This window comes from Eretmochelys imbricata, chromosome 5 (assembly GCF_965152235.1).
Source record: "Eretmochelys imbricata isolate rEreImb1 chromosome 5, rEreImb1.hap1, whole genome shotgun sequence".
NCBI classification, from domain to species: Eukaryota; Metazoa; Chordata; order Testudines; family Cheloniidae; genus Eretmochelys; species Eretmochelys imbricata.
The window spans coordinates 44,393,548-44,415,638 of record NC_135576.1 but is presented as its reverse complement, the minus strand read 5'-3'; the positions used below and the strand labels follow the sequence as shown (position 1 = coordinate 44,415,638).

The 22,091-nt window shown below is 44.5% G+C and overlaps 1 protein-coding gene across 1 annotated transcript in view; it reads right to left on the bottom strand.

Annotated features, from left to right (window-relative positions):
• Window positions 1-9,132: 9,132 nt before the first annotated feature.
• Window positions 9,133-22,091, bottom strand: part of MTX3 (metaxin 3) — a 35,178-nt gene continuing 22,219 nt past the window's right edge. Inside the window, exon 10 of the mRNA XM_077816977.1 lies at window positions 9,133-9,165. The gene's annotated coding sequence lies outside the window, so the exon portion shown is untranslated. The remainder of the gene's footprint in view (window positions 9,166-22,091) is intronic.

The following is a 22,091-nucleotide window of genomic DNA, read 5'->3' as shown; positions in this document are numbered from 1 at the left end:
AAACCGGTCCGGCCCGTCACGGGCTTTCCCTGAACAAGCGGCGGATTGGCTTTGAGAACCACTGTTCTAAGTGACATAACGTGACATCATTCAGTCACGTGAAACCAGTTGAACTATAAATCTGAGCTTCGGCAAGCATGGGAACTATGAGGAATAATCCTTCGTGAAGCATACAAGCCCACTGACTGTATTTTCCACTGAATGCATCCGATGAAGTGAGCTGTAGCTCACGAAAGCTTATGCTCAAATAAATTTGTTAGTCTTTAAGGTGCCACAAGTACTCCTTTTCATTCTCCTTTTAGGTTTTCAATAAAAGGGATCGCTTGAAGAAATTGCACTGTTGAACAGCCAGGCCCCAGGAAGTTCAAAATGCTCACTGTCTGGGGGCCACCTGAGACGCTGACCTCGTAAAGTGACCTACAGAGATTTTCTAATTTCTTTTTTTTAACTGGATTAATGCAGCAGTAGCTGAATCACAGTTGCAATTTAAATAATAGATAGGTCTTACCATAGCGCTGAGAAATCTCTGATTTCCTGTGCATTCCAGTGGGGAGGTAGAATTTCTGTGGCCCCAGCCCTACATCAGACTCTCAAAAGAAACCTAGGATTGAGACTCAGGATAGGGAACAAGAAAGAGGAAAAGTTCTCCCTAACAAGAAAACGTTATAAAGTTCTCTTAAGTGCCCACTTTGTGTTACCAGGAATCATGGAGGAGAGAATGGACTGAGGTAAATTTTGAGGCTCGTGAGAATTTATCCTTGTGCTACATAGGAAATGACCTTTTTCCTCCATTGTGTTTAGAGTAATAGTTATTAGATGTAGAAAGGCAAATTGAGAAGACAATAGATCAGAGGCAAAAGTAAAACCTGCTATTTGTATTTCCTTAGAGGAATACTGTGGAGCTGAATAAAAACATGTAAGAAATTTATTCACTGCCTTCTAGAGCGTTTGCTATGCTAGTTTTGAAATAATGTATATTAGTTACCATTTCAACTACTGATGGGGGAGGGAGTCTAGCGTGGGGATGAATGGATACTGCTAACTGGAGACTGCATTTGGAGATGAAAACAGCAGCATCTCAGCACATATCAGAAATTATTTCAATTCTATGTATAATAGTGTCCTATATTAACAGATTGGATATTAAAGGGCTGGTCCTGCAGCCTGTACATAGAGCTGGACCCCTGCCAATAGTAAGTCACACTGATTACATGGATATGTTGTGTATATAAAAACTACAGGACTGGACTTGAATTGAGTGGCCAACTAACTGCACTCTTTGATTCAAACTTCACACTTCATAGGAAACAGCAGACTCATTATTATCCCAGAGAAATTGGCTAAGATAGGTATATTTTTAAGTACTGAACCAAGTCCCTTTAAGTAATCCATTAAATAATATTTGAACAACTTTGAACACTTTTCAGATAATGACATTGTAAAAGTCCAAAGCTGCTCCAGTGGAAGGAATTGCAAAGAGGCCTTCCTTTAGAGTGTTGTTTAACTAGTAGAGTAGGGTTACCTGAGGATTTACAGTCAGTTGTCCGCTTGTCTTGTTCTGCTGTCTAGGCCACATACAGGCTTCCTAAGGCTGTGCGACTCCCTTACTTAATAATTCCATATTAGTTCTGTTTGAACTGCTTTTTGTAGACAGCCGTTAGAGTTTCAAACCACTTGTGTTTCAGATAAACTATGAAAAAGTGTATCTGAGATTATAAAGTTCTACTCATGTCAATATCATCATTACTTTGTGTTGTGATCCCCTTAGCTCTGACAAATTAAGCAGGGTGAGGTCAGGAGACTATGTGGATGGGAGGCTGCTGAGAAATACACACATGCTGCAAGCAATGGTGTTGTTGACTGAGTAGGTGGAACTGAGGGGGCTCAGAACAAGCATGACAGCATGGTGCTAGGAGGAGAACATGATGCTGCTGGAGACGCCATCTTTCAAACAAGACATAAAACTCAGGTCCTGAATGCCTGCAGTAATTCTCTCTCTCTAAATATTTATATAGCTGACATCATTGTAGTATTTAAGCATCTATCACTGATGTCTTTTTGTGAGAGAGTTAAGTTTGATTGGATGGCTAGATTCCAACGTAGGTAGTTACAGCCAACCTATTTAAATGCTTCGTGCAGTTTCAATTGGCTGTGGGATTGTTCTTCATTTTCTGTCATAAACTATGTAGATTGTTACTCTGCACTGTTGAACAGTTCCTGCATTTCACCCCAATGAGGGATGAAGTGATACTTTGTAGAGTACATTTGACTCCAATGCCCTAAATAAATGAAAGGTATTATCTTTGCTACAGGTAAAGAGGGGGGTGGAAATTGAAATGCTGACCTGATCCATCTTGAAGAAGCACTCCAATTAAAACAGGTGAAAAGCTAGAAAATGTCTGATTTGTGCTCATTGTCATACACTGGAAAACGTGCTCCTGCTGTAAAGCCATGGCAATACTCATGTTATTGCTATTGATTTCTTTCATTTTTCAAAAATGAAATGAGTTTTCTGATATGTCCTATGCTAACCTGCCAGACAGTCATGATAATCTAGATAACAAAAGATGTGAGATGGCCTTATTTCACTGAAAATAATCTATTCCTGGAACATGTAAATAGCATCAATCTATTGAAGGCTAGTGTTCTCAACCACAGCTACTGTGGTTCTCTGCTTTTCCACTACTCCAATAATTGGCCAAACCACATCCCAGGGACTTAGGTTTCCTGCAAATCCTAAAGAGGTTGGATTCCATCTGAACTCCCTTATTTTCCAAACGCAACTTTTTCCTTCTCCTACATTCCAGCTGTTGGTACTCATTTGCCACCCTCTGGTCAAAACACAGATTGTCTCTTTCCTCCCACTTTTCACAACACTCAATGACATCAGCTTGGCTATGTGTACTTTGTGATCTAGATTCTTGAGACCTGGCATTTCTTGCCTAGTTTATTCTATACCTAAAATAAGTGGTTATGTGGAATAACACACCAGAGGTACATTTCTGAGATGACTTAAAGTAGTTTCAAAATGAGCTGTGCGTGTTCTGATAGTGTGTTGCTTTCACTTAGGGCATCTTTAGAAATCCAGAGGGGAGCTTCAGTCCTGTTGTATATAATTTCAGAATCCAGTGCTGTCATTTAGAAGATAATGTCCATCTTGCTGTATTATCTGTGCACCATATTTCACTGATTTTCACCAAATATTGAAAACTGTGGAAGTATTCACACAAGGCTTTCCTGGCAATTCAGATCTTTGCCTCCTTTGTCCAATTGCTCCTGCACACCCCTGTCTGACGACTGACACCGGGACTGTTTCTTTTGAGGGGTTTTTTAGCCTTGAATTTGAGCAGAGGTTGAATAGGACATTGCTGATGCCAGAAATCTTGCAGGAAAATGAGTGAAGCACATAAACAAAGTGAGACAAATTGCACCATCCCACAGGAATGGTTCATGCCCCACCATGACCCTCTTCAGCCTTCTCCCCACATCACTCCATCTGGGAACAGGGTTTGACACCCCTGTGGAATAGGCTGCAGGCCCTGCCCTCAAACTTGTGGGCATCCAGGAGGGACAGCTGGGAAGAGGCCTTCTTGTGTCTCTACACTGTCTAGCCACTGGTGTTCACACCCGTCTTGCCCCTAGCAATGTGGTTTCCTGCAAGTAGCACTACCTGGGATGGCCCACCTTGCTGCAGCTGCCACCTGGAGCTCCTTCCCACCCTTGTCCCCATAAAGCTCTGCAGAAAAGTTTATCCAGCCTGAGGTTGTAGTATCTTTTCCAGGAACCGCTATGAGAGGTAAAGCCCCGCAGGTATCTAGAAGCCAGGCCTACAGAGCAGCCAGGCAGCTGACAGCTCCATGCTGCCACCCAGAAGCAGCTGTAACCAGCTTGTGCTCCATTGCCCATCACCTGCTGTGGCTACAGACCATGGAAAGTCCCATTTCAAGGGTCTGATAGGCAGAAGCCTCATGGCTCCTGATTGGCTCCCCACCATATATAAACCCAACGGACATTCCAGGAAGTGTCTAGGCAACAGGGTGGATCTCCTTTCATTGCCATGATAATTTCTGCTCCTGAACTTCTGGCTTTGACCTCAGCTGTATTTGGTCTTCGCCTCCTGACCTGAAACCTGACTCAGACTCTGATGCTTCGTAGCAACCCTGACCTGGAACCTGACTACAAACTCCGCCCCCGCTCCTTAGCTCAGATTTGACCCGGCTCTGAGCCTTGGTCCGGACTGCCCTTGTTAGGATCCTGACAGTAGAAGCAGATTACATGCAGCTCCTGTGGTCCCTTTCACTTAGCAGCCCTCCTGCTCAAACCACCTCCCACTGCAGACCCTGGACTTGGAGAACCTTCAACAGTGTTCAGAGGAGTGAGGGAGATCTGGGCCTGGAAAGAGAGTGGATCTAGGGGAGGACAGTCCTATCCACTATTAGGCTAGCCATTCACTCCATCTCAGAAGGAAAAGGTACGAGAAAGAGTTCTCTGAGCACTGTCTATTCTAGTTCTTCCATTCCTGTTTGGATGGACACTGGAAGTTGTTGAATATGTCTCTGTGGAAAGCTGCCTCTGTCCATGGCTGGAAAGCACACTTGGTGCCATACTTTTAATCACCCCGATCCCCTCTGCACTGTCATAAACGGCTGTGAAATAAGTTAGAGTATGTTGGGGACTGGTATGTAACTTTGCAGACCAGCTGGGGCTGGTACAGCATCTGTGATAAAACACCCTATATGGGAGACTAAAAAGCTTTCAAAGGGCCTGAATGGTCAGTCCAGACACATCTGGATGTTTACCCAAAACTTATGCAAACCCAAACCCTTCTAGGGTTCAATCCCCTTCTTCCTGGCAACTCTCCTGACTGTTCCCCGGCTCTTTTCTCATTCCCTGTCACCCTTCTTCCCCCATGCTTCCAGCTCCTCACAAGTCAATCTCCTTCCCTCAGTGGCAGGCTTTGGCTCCCTATAACAGCCCCTCTGTCCACAGCCGGATTAGGTGGTTATTTTTATGTATGTTAGGCAAGTGCCTTCCCAGCAACAATCCTTGATCATGACTGTCAACCCTCCCAAACAGCATCCTCCTTTCCTGAAAAGTGTGGCTGGATAAAGATGCTGAATCTGCAACTATGGTGGCATTTATGCTGATTCTCATTTGTGTATGAGCATTGCATTTCATCTTCAGCCATCTTCTCAAAGAGCTGCTGTGATGGTCCCATGAACTGAACCCAGAATGTCCCAGTAGCTAGGGTGACCACCTTTTCAAAAGGCAAAAGCGAGACCCCCTGCTCCTCTTTCCCCTGAGGCCTCATCCTCTGGCCAGGCCAGAAGCTGGATCCAGGCCATGGTAAAAGGAGCCCGGGCTGCCCAAGGCAGGTGGAGGGTCTGGGATTCCCCACAGCAGCCCAGGCTCCCTGGGTGGCTCTTACCATGACCTGACTCTGGCTTCTGGCCTGGGGATTGCGGGGAGGAGGAACAGGGGTGGGGCCTCATGGCAAAGGGTGTGGGCTAAGGCCCACTTCAGCCTCCCCTACTGGGAAGAGGCTGGCACTGCGCCTCAGCCTCGGGCAGCTGTGGAGTAGCACCGCAGGGAAGCCAGGACAAATGCTGACCCGGAGTCATTCAGCCCAGGACTGGGACTTGAACTCTGCATTTCAGGCCTGGCCTGTCCAATTTTCGATGAGTGGTCACCCTACCAGTAAAGCATTGATCCATTCTCTATAGTGCACCAGCAGAAGGGTAAAAATTTTGTCTGTCTTTCTGTCTATCAAGAATGCAGTAATCAGTGCAAATCGAATGCTGGTCTAAAACTGTCATTAGTGAATGAAAGAAGCAGCTTTAAGGAGCCACTTCTGTTTTCTGCTTTAATGTGTTTTGCATGTTTGTTACTGACATGTGTTTTAATGTGTTTTAACTGATTCAAGTTTAAAGATGTTGTAACCATTGAAGAAAACAGAAGTATGATCACCATCGTGGCTTCTGGTTGCATAGTTTGCAAAACATTCTATTTTCTCTGGATTCAATTTGTACCCTGGAAAAACACTAGAAACAGATGATTTACTATCTGAATTTTACAAGCAGTTCAAACAGGGATAGGCGCCCTATGTGCTGCAAATGTTATAGAGGTTAAGCATAATCAACTCCCTCCAGAGTCACTAAGAACTACCCTAATGATGTTAGTGGTGAAGTCAAGGAAGCAGGCTAAGGAAAGATAGTTTTATAAGCACATTTCACTGTTCAACACAGCCCTGCTAAAAAGCTGACATAGGGATTAGAGAGTCTTACCTCCAGAACACTTTGATCTTTTTTCCAAGGATACTAATCAATATTAGTAACCACTTGAAAACCAGTGGAAGGCTTTTGTTTCAGTTCCGTCTGCAGATGGAAAAGGTCTCTGAGGTAGCTCCTGGACATGACTATATCTATCCTCGAGAAAAATCAGGCAAGTATGCTTGGCGTTCATATATATGTATGTTTTTAACATTAGTCTATTAGCAAACTGGGAGGAATAATGAGCAGAATTTTCTCTGCACTGCAAATATTTTGTGGCACCAGGCAAAGATATCTGTTTCCTCATACAGTATTCTTGCTTGTGAGCGATGTCTTTTTAACACTGATGAGCCCTGCTCTGATTAGGCCTCATGAATCTCAGCTTCCACCTTTTGACCAAGACATTATAGGAATGATATTGTTCACAATTTTAAAGCTTAGGGTTTGCCTTTTAAAGGCAACCTAGGAGCATAATACTGCTCTGACCAGGCCTGCAAAGCAAGCCAATGCCAATATAATTCTTTGCACTGTGGTTATATGACTTCTAGGAAAATATGTCATGAGTTCAGATTTTTCCTAGTCCTATCAAAGCTGTACAATGAGAGGTTTCAGAGTAACAGCCGTGTTAGTCTGTATTCGCAAAAAGAAAAGGAGTACTTGTACTTCATGGGAGTGAGCTGTAGCTCACGAAAGCTTATGCTCAAATAAATTGGTTAGTCTCTAAGGTGCCACAAGTACTCCTTTTCTTTGTACAATGAGAGACTTTTCTATATCATTGAAAACACCCCCTCCCATCCATTAAATTAATTATCTCTGCCCAGAATAAGAGACCCCTTGGAACTGATATAATCTTCCTCATGGATGCAATCTCTTTACCATATCTTCCTGTTGATACCTAACATGTGATGTCCAAAAGTGATTAATGGGAATCTGAGTTGAGACATCTGAAAGGAGTCTGATTTTCAAAAGAGGCCAATCACCTGACTCTTTAAAATCAAGCTACATTAAGGTTTCAAGCTGGGCACCCAAAAATGAAGTAATCAAAAATTACTAGTTACTTTTGAAAATGTAGGTATGGTCCTATTTTTCATTAGCCTATAGGAAAAATACTGTCCAGAATGGAGAGGAAGAGATTTGATGTTAAATGAATGCTGCTAGCTAAGTTCACCAACCTAGAGTTATAAAAGTTAGAGACTTAGAGATGATTTATGGGGCTGGTCTGTGGCCATATCATGTTAAGCCACATATCCTGAATTAAGATCCAGGTTTGTTCAGTACTTGTTTACAGAACCTCTGGACAACATTTAGGTCATACCAGCATTACTGGTGTTAATGATTCAGCACAAAACAGCATTTGTTTGGAATCAATACTGGAGCAATGTAACCGTATGCCGCCAACAGGCGGAGGGATATTGGAGGTGCTGTTTTACATATGAAATATAAAACTAAGGTCTGGTTCAACTGGGGTCACTAGTGGTCACTAATGGTTGCATGACGGTGGGGATTGCCTCACTGTTTCTGAAGGAGGCTAGAAGCAAGGAGGATTTTAGTTCTCTGGGGGCTGAGTTCACCTTTATAACTTAATTGGGGTGGAGATTTTTCTAATTACTTCTCCTGGTGGTATAGCCCATGCTGGCCCATTTCTATTTTTGAGATCTAGTATATTTGCTCATCCTGATTATTTTAGCTGGAGCACTGTTATAATTTGGTATTTTGTTGTACTTAAAGGGGTCTCTCTCATTCCTTAACTCTTCCTTATATTTCTTAACCTCTCTAAAAGGCCACTGAGAAATTATCACCAGCATGTTAAACACACTCCTCTTCCCCTGCCCCCAATAAAAAAACACTTGCCTAATACTGCTTTCCTCTAGAGAGGCAGGGGGAGCAATGGTAGCCATACAAGTTTGAAATGTCAGAATCTGACCAAAGGGTGAAATCCTAGCTCCACTGAAGTCAGTGGGAGTTTTGCCATTGACTTCAATAAAGGCAGAATTTCACCCCAGATTTATAACCTACAAGAAACAGTTAAAAGAACATTAAGCATGGTGTAATTGAGAATCAGTCTCATGGGGTCTGAAGTACAGGTGCAGAATTGGAGTGTAAATGCACTTTGTGCTACCATTGTAAGAGACAGCTGTTTGTTCCATGGAAAAATCGCAATAATGTGAACTTTAAGGCATCTTTTTGTTTGAAGCTTACTGACAATTCTGAAACTAATTATCATGACAATACACCTTCAGAGTTGGAGCTTCCCCAACAACTGCTCTCCTCCCTCCGCCCACATTTTTCAAAATACCTTTCTATAAAGACAGGTTTCAGAGTAGCAGCCGTGTTAGTCTGTATTCGCAAAAAGAAAAGGAGTACTTGTGGCACCTTAGAGACTAACAAAATAAATTTGTTAGTCTCTAAGGTGCCACAAGTACTCCTTTTCTTTTTCTATAAAGACCGAGTCTTGACCTGACTTGCTCGATTCTTCAATAACATGCAGAATTTTAGTGCTTTCCTTTTTGTCTGCTTTGGATAAATAAAGAGTTATACCAGAAACTTGGAAGTGAGAGGGGAAAAAACCATTTATTCCCTGACATTATTGAATCAGTACAGGCACAGCATAAACATAATTAAGAGTTAGTTGAGTTGATTTTTCTTGGAATGACAATTTCACTTTGTTTTTTTGTAAAGCTGTATCATGATTGAAGAGAAGAAATAAATTTTCTTAAAATGATGCCAAACTGTTAGTGACAAAATAATTTTAAAAAGTTAAAAGGAGGCTTAATGACAACACCTTGAGTGGTGATAATCGTAATGCTGCTGTAGCTAAATCCTTAGATGATTGATTGTTTCAGTGTCTGAATATTCTTTTTGAGGCTGCTCTGGATATTTCTCCCTGTTGTACATTCTGAAACAATATCAAGACATTAATTTAAAATGTGTTCTCTTCTTACTGAAGTATCTACACGGTGGCTCTTTTGAGAGCATAATCCACATTTTACTCTCCTTTTCGTATGACCCAAAGTGCGTTGTTTTTATTAACAAGTATTTTTTCCCATTAGTGGTGAAGTATTTGAGAAAATGAAAATAAAGGTGTTTGAAAAAAACAAATCAAGAGACTCATGGTCTTTTCTCTAAAAGTTGGGTTGGTAGTGTTAGTGTGCTGGCCCTATTCCAATACAATAGTTACATTTGGCATGACTAGATCAGCCCTTCACTTTTAGGTCCTGATTCCAAAAAGCACCACTAGTTAGGGCAACACAATTACATGCTTAAGTATTTCCTGATTCCAGGCTGTAACATGGCATGCCCTCGCTGACACGGCACCTCCTGCTAGTTACCTCTGGAATTAGCTCATCCCAGCATCCGAGCACCTCCTGCTGGCTGGTGGCTCCCTACTGGTACCTGCTTCCTTTCCTTCTCCACCACTGTAGTTCAGGCCCCGCAACCCTCCTGGCCCACAGTGCCTCTTCTCTTGGGTACTGCCCCATGGCAGTACCCCCACACTCAGAGTCCTCCCCTCCCCAGGGAGCCCCAATCCCCTAAGCCCACTTCACCTCAGTGACCCACTGCCAATCTTTATCTAGCCCCTTCCCTCAGGGACAAACTGCAGTCTGAAGTGGCCACTCTTCTTCGACCAGGGGGTTAGACCTGTGGCCTCTTCCTCCCCTGGCTGCTTCCCCACAGCCCTAGTACCTCCTCTGGCCCCAAAAGCAAGGCCTCTGCCTGGGGGTTTGCCAGGCTGGAGGTTCCCCAGCTCCTCCTGCCCTTCCTCAGCACTACACTGGCCAAAGTACCCTTTTCTTCTTCAGGCAGCCAGGTCCATCTCTCTCCAAAGCTGGAGAGAGACTGACTGCTTTTTGGCCCTGCAGCCCTTTTATGGGGCCCAGCCTGGCCCTGATTGGCTGCCTCCCAGCCTTCTCTGATTAGCTCCCAGCCCTCTCCAAGGGCTGGCTTTTAACCCCTTCTAAACCAGAGCAGGGTGACTGCCCCGCTACACAGGCCATGGTGCGGTACACTATCCTTCTCAGGTCTTGTCTCACTCTTTTGTGGAGTGGAACAATGTGCTGTAAAACAGCTCTTGTGAAGCCCCACACAGGTAACTGCAGTTCTATGGTGGGTAAAGTGCTCCCATTATTATTTGTATTATTGTAGCACCGAGGAGCTCTAGTCATGGACCAGGGCCCCACTGTGCTAGGTGCTGTACAAAAACAGAACAAAAAGATGCTCCCTACCTCAAGGAGTGTACAATTTAAGTATAAGAAAAGCGATAACAGATGGTTACAGACACATGGGAGAGTACAAGTAAACAATGAGACAATATTGGTTTATGTAGATTATACAGAACTTTTGGCCCCAATGAAATAAAAAGCATTGCCTTTGAAAGTCTGCCTCATGCCATGGTGCACATAAGCCTGGCAAGGACAGAATTGAGCCTCTAAAAAAATCTAACCCTGCCCAGGTTTATTTAACCTACAGTTCTTAGTTGTGTTTAGAATTTAACCAGAAGGCACAAATGCTTGCTCCTTGTCTGCGTTTGTGTTAAAAGCAGGTGTTAGCAGGTGTTAAAACACAACTGGAAATTTTAGTATATACAAATCCTTAAAAGGAGGCTATGTTATATGGATAATAAATAGCCTAAATTACAAACTGTAATATCCATTTGATAAATTTAACCTGTAATCACTTTTTTCAAGTTTTCTGTCTACTGCTGTTGTCTGAGCAGTGATTGTTTCATAAGCTATTTTGCTGCTACCTCAGGTGGATATGGTTAAATAGAAGGATTTGTGTGTCTTTAATTTTTCAACAGAAACATTTAAGCTTGAGGTCTACACATTTTCCAAAGAGGGTTGTTTTGGTACCAAAAAAGCAGCACTATATGCTTCAGAAATGGAAAAGCCCCACCCTGCCTTTGTGGTTTGTGGTGCAGTTATGGACAGGTACTGTGGACAATACACATCCCTTTATGCACCAGTATCAGTCTGAATTCTTTCCTTTAATTCTCAATAATGATTCTGAAAGGAAAGGTATTAGCTTGACATCACTACAGTCAAAAATCCTTTATCCACTAAACAGCCGCACTGCTGCAGCCGATGCTGTAAGCTTCCTAGCACTATCCTGCTGCTTTGATCAGTCCCCATTTCAGGCATTTCTAGTTGTGGAGTATTTCATACTCCACCATAATTCAGTCCTTAGACTCTCAGTTGTATCACCATATGGTACTTGGGCACCTCAGAAATACCTAAACAGCTGCCAATAGTGGCTGCACCTGTGCTGTGGACAAATATTCATTAAATCCAGGATTAAACTAAAAGAAAAGGAGGACTTGTGGCACCTTAGAGACTAACAAATTTATTTGAGCATAAGCTTTCTTGAGCTACAGCTCACTTCATCAGATGCAAGTGAGCTGTAGCTCACGAAAGCTTATGCTCAAATAAATTTGTTAGTCTCTAAGGTGCCACAAGTCCTCCTTTTCTTTTTGCGAATACAGACTAACACGGCTGCTCCTCTGAAACTAGGATTAAACTAGTGAACTCATTTCACACAAAACTTCACTGGTGTCAGACAGGAACATGTTTCGGCCATTAGTGAACTGGGAAGAGCCTGACTAGGGTGAAAGACTCTATAATCTCTTACCAGCAGGTCAAGCCATTCAGTCTCCCACAAAGCAATTACTTTTAGTTAGCAAAAACACTGACACCAAACTGAATACTTCAGGAAAAGTACATGGAAAAAAGTTAGTTGATTAGAATTCATGCTTTATATATATAAAGCATGAATATATATCAGCAGTTGTGGTTAGAAGAAATAGGTGGGCAAGTCTTTAAAATGAGTCTGTCTAGTTCCATTTTTTCCAGAATGTGTCCATGGTGTATATTCAGTTACTTAAGTTTGTAGAAGTATCTCAGACCAGACCCTGGAGAGTCTGGTGTTTGTGGTAAGCCTAGGAGTGAGGGAGATGTTACTAAAGCTGAAAATACTCCAAAAAATATTATTAAAATGTCAGACAACAGCGCCATGGGACACGATCAGACACAGACTAAAACAGAATGGAAAAAGTGTAATTATCCATAAGAACCACCAGCTAGTTACTTAATAGAAATCACATGGTCTGTATCCTGTGGTTAACATTTTAGCTGCTCCACATACACTTCAGTGAGCATAACCTATTATATTTCATTCACATGCTTTTTGGAAGAAGGGTGGTAGGTTTCTGAAAGATAAACATCCAATTTACTGTTTCCCACTCGCAACATATCCTTCCCCCTTTGCCTATGTATTATTTTAATAATGTTTTGACAGAGGATAAGATGCAATGAAATAGTGCATTGTGCTGGGCTGTCAAACACCCTTTATGAAGTAGATAAATCAGAGAACGGATGTAATTTTGGCATTTATTTTTCCTTTCACAAAATGTCATTGCAATATGGAGTTCAGCCACATTTCAAAGTAGTAAGACTTTCCTTTTCTACCAATAGATGATTTCTTACTCAGAAATAATATTTCTAGTAAACAAAGAGCATCTCTAAATTAATGTTCCACTTATGTCATGCTTTTCCAGGTATAAGAAGCCACTAGAACTTCAGGAAATTTGGATGTCAAAACAGGTAAGCTAGAGTGGAAAACAGTTGGTACAGAAACAGGCAAAAAATTTCTACCAATCTATGCTACTAGTGCAAAGGAGGCAGAGAGATCTTACTTCTCTGCCTCAGAAATAGCAGTGTCATGCCCTACAGAGGTTTTCCAGACTGTAAATCACTTCATAAACTCAGTCTGCCTCAACTCAACCTGGGAAACCAGCCCCTCATTTCATGAGATCACGCACCTACATGATGGCTTTATGAGTCACCCAGAACACAAGACCCTGCTTCCAAGAATTTGGCCTGTTTACACAAGAAGCAATCATAGCAGCACTGACAGAAATCAAGGCCATACATGGAACTGACTCCTGACTTTAGTTTAAAAAAACAAACAAAAGAACCCCCCCCACACTTGGGACATCTAATATGAGATTGTAAAACCTCCTTTAAGAAATCTACCGCCCACCCTAAAGCAAAGTACCTTCCAGTACAAAAGAAAGCATCACTCAGTGCTAGACACCTCACAAACTGCTCCTTAGTTCTCACCTCCCGTGGCTAAACAAATTGAGAAGTGAGCAGAGTATCCAACAGCACCTATCACTCACCAATATCCTGGACTCCTCTCAGTCAAGGTTCAAACTAGGGCCTGGTTTAGAGACAGCACTTGTTGCTATGGTGGATGACTGTCTCCTGTATGTACACAAGGAAAACACATCCATAATCATCTTGCTCAGTCTTTGACATACTATTCAACATCCCTATGAAGCTGTTGGGAGAGACAACACAGGCTGAAGTGCTAGCTGCACATAGAAAACACCCCCCTCTACATGTCCTTTATGTAAAACTTAAACAGCACCACCTCACAGCCGTCAGAATCCCTAGCTGAAATCAGCTCTTGGATAAAGAGCAGATAGCTAAAGCTGAATCGGGGGACGACTGAGGTGATGCTGCTGGCAGGAAAATGGAAGACCTTCAAAAAAACTTGCCACCTCTAACATTCCTCATGACCAAGGGACTTTGTCCTCAGACTTAGGCCATATCTACACTACCAATTTGTGTGGACAAAAGTGATGCTGACACCCAAAAGTCGACATGTTAAAAATCGCAATTTCATGTTCACACTTGTTCCCTCTGTTGGCAGATTGCATCCGTAGTGGGGGCACCGTCATCGAATGTGTGAGCAATGCACTGTGGGTACCTAGCCCACAGTCCTTCTGGCACTAGGTGGTGTGGGACGATGGAGCGGATCGCGGCGCATCTTGAGACCGTTCTAAATGCCCTGTGATGAATTGCTTTCTGTCCCAGCACTCCATGGGCATGCATCTTTCTTTCGCGGCATTTTTTCAATGGCCCTTTTTTTGCTGTTCACCCCAACATCTTTGTGAGAAGGGATGGATCCCACACTGCTCTCCTATGTTCTGTCATGAAGACATCGCGGATGGCAGTGCAGTTAATTGTGAAGTTCTTAACTGAAGAAGACTCACAGGCGCCCGACATTCTGCGTGATATGGATAGGAGCAACTTTAGATCGCTTTTGGCATTCACAGAGCAGGTGCATAGAGTAGACTGTTGCTTTTGGGCTTGTGAAACAAGCACTGAGTGGTGGGATCATATCATCATGCAGCTTTGCGATGACGAGCAGTGGCTACGGAACTTTTGGATGCAGAAAGCCACCTTCCTGGAATGGAGCTTGCCCCAGACCTGCAGTGCAAGGACACCAGAATGAGAGCTACTCTCTCAGTAGAAAGAAAAGGAGTACTTGTGGCACCTTAGAGACTAACGAATTTATTTGAGCATGAGCTTTCGTGAGCTACAGCTCACTTCATCAGATGCATACCGTGGAAACTGCAGCAGACTCTATATATACACAGAGAATATGAAACAATACCTCCTCCCACCCCACTGTCCTGCTGGTAATAGCTTATCTAAAAGCCATTTCCAGCACAAATCCAGGTTTTCTCACCCTCCACCCCCCCACACAAATTCACTCTCCTGCTGGTGATAGCCCATCCAAAGTGACAACTCTTTACACAATGTGCATGATAATGAAGTTAGGCCATTTCCTGCACAAATCCAGGTTCTCTCACTCCCTCACCCCCCTCCAAAAACCCACCCCCATACACACACAAACTCACTCTCCTGCTGGTAATAGCTCATCCAAACTGGCCACTCTCCAAGTTTAAATCCAAGTTAAACCAGAACATCGGGGGGGGGGGGGTAGGAAAAAACAAGAGGAAATAGGCTACCTTGCATAATGACTTAGCCACTCCCAGTCTCTATTTAAGCCTAAATTAATAGTATCCAATTTGCAAATGAATTCCAATTCAGCAGTTTCTCGCTGGAGTCTGGATTTGAAGTTTTTTTGTTTTAAGATAGCGACCTTCATGTCTGTGATTGCGTGACCAGAGAGATTGAAGTGTTCTCCGACTGGTTTATGAATGTTATAATTCTTGACATCTGATTTGTGTCCATTTATTCTTTTACGTAGAGACTGTCCAGTTTGACCAATGTACATGGCAGAGGGGCATTGCTGGCACATGATGGCATAAATCACATTGGTGGATGTGCAGGTGAACGAGCCTCTGATAGTGTGGCTGATGTTATTAGGCCCTGTGATGGTGTCCCCTGAATAGATATGTGGGCACAATTGGCAACGGGCTTTGTTGCAAGGATAAGTTCCTGGGTTAGTGGTTCTGTTGTGTGGTATGTGGTTGTTGGTGAGTATTTGCTTCAGGTTGCGGGACTGTCTGTAGGCAAGGACTGGCCTGTCTCCCAAGATTTGTGAGAGTGTTGGGTCATCCTTTAGGATAGGTTGTAGATCCTTAATAATGCGTTGGAGGGGTTTTAGTTGGGGGCTGAAGGTGACGGCTAGTGGCGTTCTGTTATTTTCTTTGTTAGGCCTGTCCTGTAGTAGGTAACTTCTGGGAACTCTTCTGGCTCTATCAATCTGTTTCTTTACTTCCGCAGGTGGGTACTGTAGTTGTAAGAAAGCTTGACAGAGATCTTGTAGGTGTTTGTCTCTGTCTGAGGGGTTGGAGCAAATGCGGTTGTATCGCAGAGCTTGGCTGTAGACGATGGATCGTGTGGTGTGGTCAGGGTGAAAGCTGGAGGCATGTAGGTAGGAATAGCGGTCAGTAGGTTTCCGGTATAGGGTGGTGTTTATGTGACCATTGTTTATTAGCACTGTAGTGTCCAGGAAGTGGATCTCTTGTATGGACTGGACCAGGCTGAGGTTGATGGTGGGATGGAAATTGTTGAAATCATGGTGGAATTCCTCAAGGGCTTCTTTTCCATGGGTCCAGATGATGAAGATGTCATCAATATAGCGCAAGTAGAGTAGGGGCTTTAGGGGACGAGAGCTGAGGAAGCGTTGTTCTAAATCAGCCATAAAAATGTTGGCATACTGTGGGGCCATGCGGGTACCCATAGCAGTGCCGCTGATCTGAAGGTATACATTGTCCCCAAATGTGAAATAGTTATGGGTAAGGACAAAGTCACAAAGTTCAGCCACCAGGTTAGCCGTGACATTATCGGGGATAGTGTTCCTGACGGCTTGTAGTCCATCTTTGTGTGGAATGTTGGTGTAGAGGGCTTCTACATCCATAGTGGCCAGGATGGTGTTATCAGGAAGATCACCGATGGATTGAAGTTTCCTCAGGAAGTCAGTGGTGTCTCGAAGGTAGCTGGGAGTGCTGGTAGCGTAGGGCCTGAGGAGGGAGTCTACATAGCCAGACAATCCTGCTGTCAGGGTGCCAATGCCTGAGATGATGGGGCGCCCAGGAGTTCCAGGTTTATGGATCTTGGGTAGCAGATAGAATATCCCAGGTCGGGGTTCCAGGGGTGTGTCTGTGCGGATTTGATCCTGTGCTTTTTCAGGAAGTTTCTTGAGCAAATGCTGTAGTTGCTTGTGGTAACTCTCAGTGGGATCAGAGGGTAATGGCTTGTAGAAACTCGTGTTGGAGAGCTGCCGAGCAGCCTCTTGTTCATATTCCGACCTATTCATGATGACAACAGCACCTCCTTTGTCAGCCTTTTTGATTATGATGTCAGAGTTGTTTCTGAGGCTGTGGATGGCATTGCGTTCCGCATGGCTGAGATTATGGGGCAAGTGATGCTGCTTTTCCACAATTTCAGCCCGTGCACGTCGGCGGAAGCACTCTATGTAGAAGTCCAGTCTGCTGTTTCGACCTTCAGGAGGAGTCCACCTAGAATCCTTCTTTCTGTAGTGTTGGTAGGGAGACCTCTGTGGATTAGTATGTTGTTCAGAGGTATTTTGGAAATATTCCTTGAGTCGGAGACGTCGAAAATAGGATTCTAGGTCACCACAGAACTGTATCATGTTCGTAGGGGTGGAGGGGCAGAAGGAGAGGCCCCGGGATAGAACAGCTGCTTCTGCTGGGCTGAGAGTATAGTTGGATAGGTTAACAATATTGCTAGGTGGGTTGAGGGAACCATTGCTGTGGCCCCTTGTAGCATGTAGTAGTTTAGAAAGTTTAGTGTCCTTTTTCTTTTGTAGAGAAGCAAAGTGTGCGTTGTAAATGGCTTGTCTAGTTTTAGTAAAATCCAGCCACGAGGAAGTTTGTGTGGAAGGTTGGTTTTTTATGAGAGTATCCATTTTTGAGAGCTCATTCTTAATCTGTCCCTGTTTGCTGTAGAGGATGTTGATCAGGTGATTCCGCAGTTTCTTTGAGAGCGTGTGGCACAAGCTGTCAGCATAGTCTGTGTGGTATGTAGATTGTAATGGATTTTTTACCTTCAGTCCTTTTGGTACGATGTCCATCTGTTTGCATTTGGAAAGGAAGATGATGTCTGTCTGTATCTGTGCAAGTTTTTTCATGCAGTTGATAGATTTCCACTCCATACGGCTAAATGCAGTGCCTTGCATAATGACAGGTTTCAGAGTAACAGCCGTGTTAGTCTGTATTCGCAGAAAGAAAAGGAGTACTTGTGGCACCTTAGAGACTAACGAATTTATTTGAGCATGAGCTTTCGTGAGCTACAGCTCACTTCATCAGATGCATACCGTGGAAACTGCAGCAGACTCTATATATACACAGAGAATATGAAACAATACCTCCTCCCACCCCACTGTCCTGCTGGTAATAGCTTATCTAAAAGCCATTTCCAGCACAAATCCAGGTTTTCTCACCCTCCACCCCCCCACACAAATTCACTCTCCTGCTGGTGATAGCCCATCCAAAGTGACAACTCTTTACACAATGTGCATGATAATGAAGTTAGGCCATTTCCTGCACAAATCCAGGTTCTCTCACTCCCTCACCCCCCTCCAAAAACCCACCCCCATACACACACAAACTCACTCTCCTGCTGGTAATAGCTCATCCAAACTGGCCACTCTCCAAGTTTAAATCCAAGTTAAACCAGAACATCGGGGGGGGGGGGGTAGGAAAAAACAAGAGGAAATAGGCTACCTTGCATAATGACTTAGCCACTCCCAGTCTCTATTTAAGCCTAAATTAATAGTATCCAATTTGCAAATGAATTCCAATTCAGCAGTTTCTCGCTGGAGTCTGGATTTGAAGTTTTTTTGTTTTAAGATAGCGACCTTCATGTCTGTGATTGCGTGACCAGAGAGATTGAAGTGTTCTCCGACTGGTTTATGAATGTTATAATTCTTGACATCTGATTTGTGTCCATTTATTCTTTTACGTAGAGACTGTCCAGTTTGACCAATGTACATGGCAGAGGGGCATTGCTGGCACATGATGGCATAAATCACATTGGTGGATGTGCAGGTGAACGAGCCTCTGATAGTGTGGCTGATGTTATTAGGCCCTGTGATGGTGTCCCCTGAATAGATATGTGGGCACAATTGGCAACGGGCTTTGTTGCAAGGATAAGTTCCTGGGTTAGTGGTTCTGTTGTGTGGTATGTGGTTGTTGGTGAGTATTTGCTTCAGGTTGCGGGACTGTCTGTAGGCAAGGACTGGCCTGTCTCCCAAGATTTGTGAGAGTGTTGGGTCATCCTTTAGGATAGGTTGTAGATCCTTAATAATGCGTTGGAGGGGTTTTAGTTGGGGGCTGAAGGTGACGGCTAGTGGCGTTCTGTTATTTTCTTTGTTAGGCCTGTCCTGTAGTAGGTAACTTCTGGGAACTCTTCTGGCTCTATCAATCTGTTTCTTTACTTCCGCAGGTGGGTACTGTAGTTGTAAGAAAGCTTGACAGAGATCTTGTAGGTGTTTGTCTCTGTCTGAGGGGTTGGAGCAAATGCGGTTGTATCGCAGAGCTTGGCTGTAGACGATGGATCGTGTGGTGTGGTCAGGGTGAAAGCTGGAGGCATGTAGGTAGGAATAGCGGTCAGTAGGTTTCCGGTATAGGGTGGTGTTTATGTGACCATTGTTTATTAGCACTGTAGTGTCCAGGAAGTGGATCTCTTGTATGGACTGGACCAGGCTGAGGTTGATGGTGGGATGGAAATTGTTGAAATCATGGTGGAATTCCTCAAGGGCTTCTTTTCCATGGGTCCAGATGATGAAGATGTCATCAATATAGCGCAAGTAGAGTAGGGGCTTTAGGGGACGAGAGCTGAGGAAGCGTTGTTCTAAATCAGCCATAAAAATGTTGGCATACTGTGGGGCCATGCGGGTACCCATAGCAGTGCCGCTGATCTGAAGGTATACATTGTCCCCAAATGTGAAATAGTTATGGGTAAGGACAAAGTCACAAAGTTCAGCCACCAGGTTAGCCGTGACATTATCGGGGAGTGTGTGGCAATCGCTGTGTGGAAACTGGTGACTACAGACTGCTACCGGTCAATTGCGAATCAGTTTGGAGTGGGGAAGTCAGCCATTGGGGCTGCGTTAATGCAAGTGTGCAGGGCAGTAAATGCATCCTGCAATGAAGGACCATGACTCTGAGAAATGTGCGTGAAATAGTGGATGACTTTGCAGAAATGGGTTTCCCTAACTGTGGAGGAGCAATAGCTGGCACACATATTCCAATTTTGGCACCAGACCACCTTGCCATCAGTAGGAAGGGGTACTTCTCCATGGTGTTGCAGGCATTTGTGGATCACCTTGGATGTTTCACTGACATCAATGCAGGGTGGTCTATGAAGGTGCATGATTCACGCATCTTCAGGAACACCAGCCTGTACAGAAAGCTGTAAGCAGGGACTTCCTTTCCTAATGAGAAGATTACAGTGGGGGGTGTTGAAATGCCCATAATGATCCTGGGGGACCCTGTGTACCCCTTACGGCCGTGGCTCATGAAACCTTACGTGGGACACCTGGATAGCAGTAAGGAGCGGTTCAACAACAGGCTCAGTAGGTGCGCTGGCAATGCCTTTGTGGCAGGTTGGACCTCACTGAGGAGAATATTCCTATAGTCATAGCCGCATGCTGTACATTGCATAATCTCTGTGAAGCTAAGGATGAAAGGTTTGCTCAGGGGTGGAGTGCTGAGGCAGACTGCTTGGCCGCTGATTTTGAGCAGCCAGATATCAGGGCTGGCAGAGGAGCCCAGAGGGGAGCTATTCGAATCAGGGAGTCTTTGAGGCAGCACTTTGACAACGACCAGTGACATATAGCGCTGTCTGAGTTGCTTCAATGTTACATGACATGTTGTTTTCCTAGGGGGCAATGGTGACATTTGTGACCTTCTATTCCTGTAATAGAGGTACTAAAATGCTTGTGCAAGCATTTGCACTCTCACCTTCTAGAAAAAAATTAAAGCGGATTTACCAGTTTGCTTTTATTGCACAAGAAACAGCACACACGAACACACAGATGCCTGGTGGGAGAGGCAGACTTTCACAGCTCTGGGCAGGTCCAGCTATCATTGTGAAAGTTGTCCGCGGGGTTGGAGTGAAGGGGAAACCGAGAAGTCCCGGAAGGTGGAAAGGACTGTGTGGGTGCAGTTGGGGGGTGGGGGGGGGCATGGAAAAGAATTCTGAATGTGCTGCAGGGGAGGTCAAGCACTGATCTCCGCCTGAAGCATTATTAAGGACTTCGGCATTTGCATTTGCTCCTCCATTGCTTTAAGCATCTGCGCAGTAGCATCCTTAACAAACATGTGATTCTCTTTTCTGTCCCGCCATTTGGCTTCCCAGCACTCCTTTCACTCCCTTTTTTTTGCATTGGAGCACTGCAGGATCTCCCAGAACATGTCTTTTTTGCTGTGTCTTGGGCGCTTTATTATCTGGGGGAGACGCTCGGCCGGGGTACGTGGGGTGTTCCTGAAGGCCACGTCTAGTGAAGCACAGGGGACAATGTACAGAAGCAGGATTGTTAAATTCACACACAGCATTGAAACATTTCTGTTAAATACACCTTTTGCAACATTGCCAGCACTCTCTCGCTGACCCTAGCCAGGCACATGTCTCTGTGAACACTCAAATCATGGTGAATGTTGGTGGCAGCTTGTGGGAATGGTGGTGGGGGGAGCATCTCTACATGGGGAAAAGAGCACACACTCTTTGCAAGGGTCATGGTGCAGCACTCTAGGGAACAAATTCTAAAATTCTCCCACACTTTTCCACAGGTGGGGGTAATTCTAGTAGACATCTCACTGCTAAGGATAAGCAGAGAAATGAGGGTACATCTACTCCATGTTTGTGGCTTCCGCCCTGCTCCCTATGCTGCTCGCCTATGTGCCGCTTTGGTCCCTGCACAAGTGATTGCCAAACAGCGCAGGAAAGTTTCCTACGATGGGGGAAGGAACAAAGCTGCTCTGCCATGGAACCTTTGGCAGAGGATTACTGAGTACCTCCAGGAAACTTTCTTAGAGATCTCTCTGGAGAATTTCCATGAGATCTTGATATGCATCAACACCCTGTTCCACTGTACTGATTAGCTACACAGGGAAATGTCCAGCTCACAGAAACACAGCCAGCCTCCCACATTTCTATACCCTGAACCCACCTCCGCACTACACAAGCCACAGCCACTTATCAGGGGTCTCACCTCCTGCTTCTTGCTTCCCGGAGAGCAACTGCTGAGACTGGCTAGACCCCTCCGGAGTGGAGAACAGTTCGTGGCTGCCTGCCCCACTGGGTGATCCCACCAGGAGCTGCACACCCTTCTCTAACTCCACCTCTTCATCAATAACTTGGTCCTCTGGATTAGGTACTCCTTCTGCTGCCTACATTCCCTCTGAAGCACCCATGGGGCTCTTGGGGATGGAGGTGGGGTCATCACAGAGGATAGCATCCAGCTCCTTATAGAACTGGCAGGTCTTAGGTGAAGCACCGGAGCAATGGTTTGCCTCCCTCACCTTATGGTACACCTGCCTCA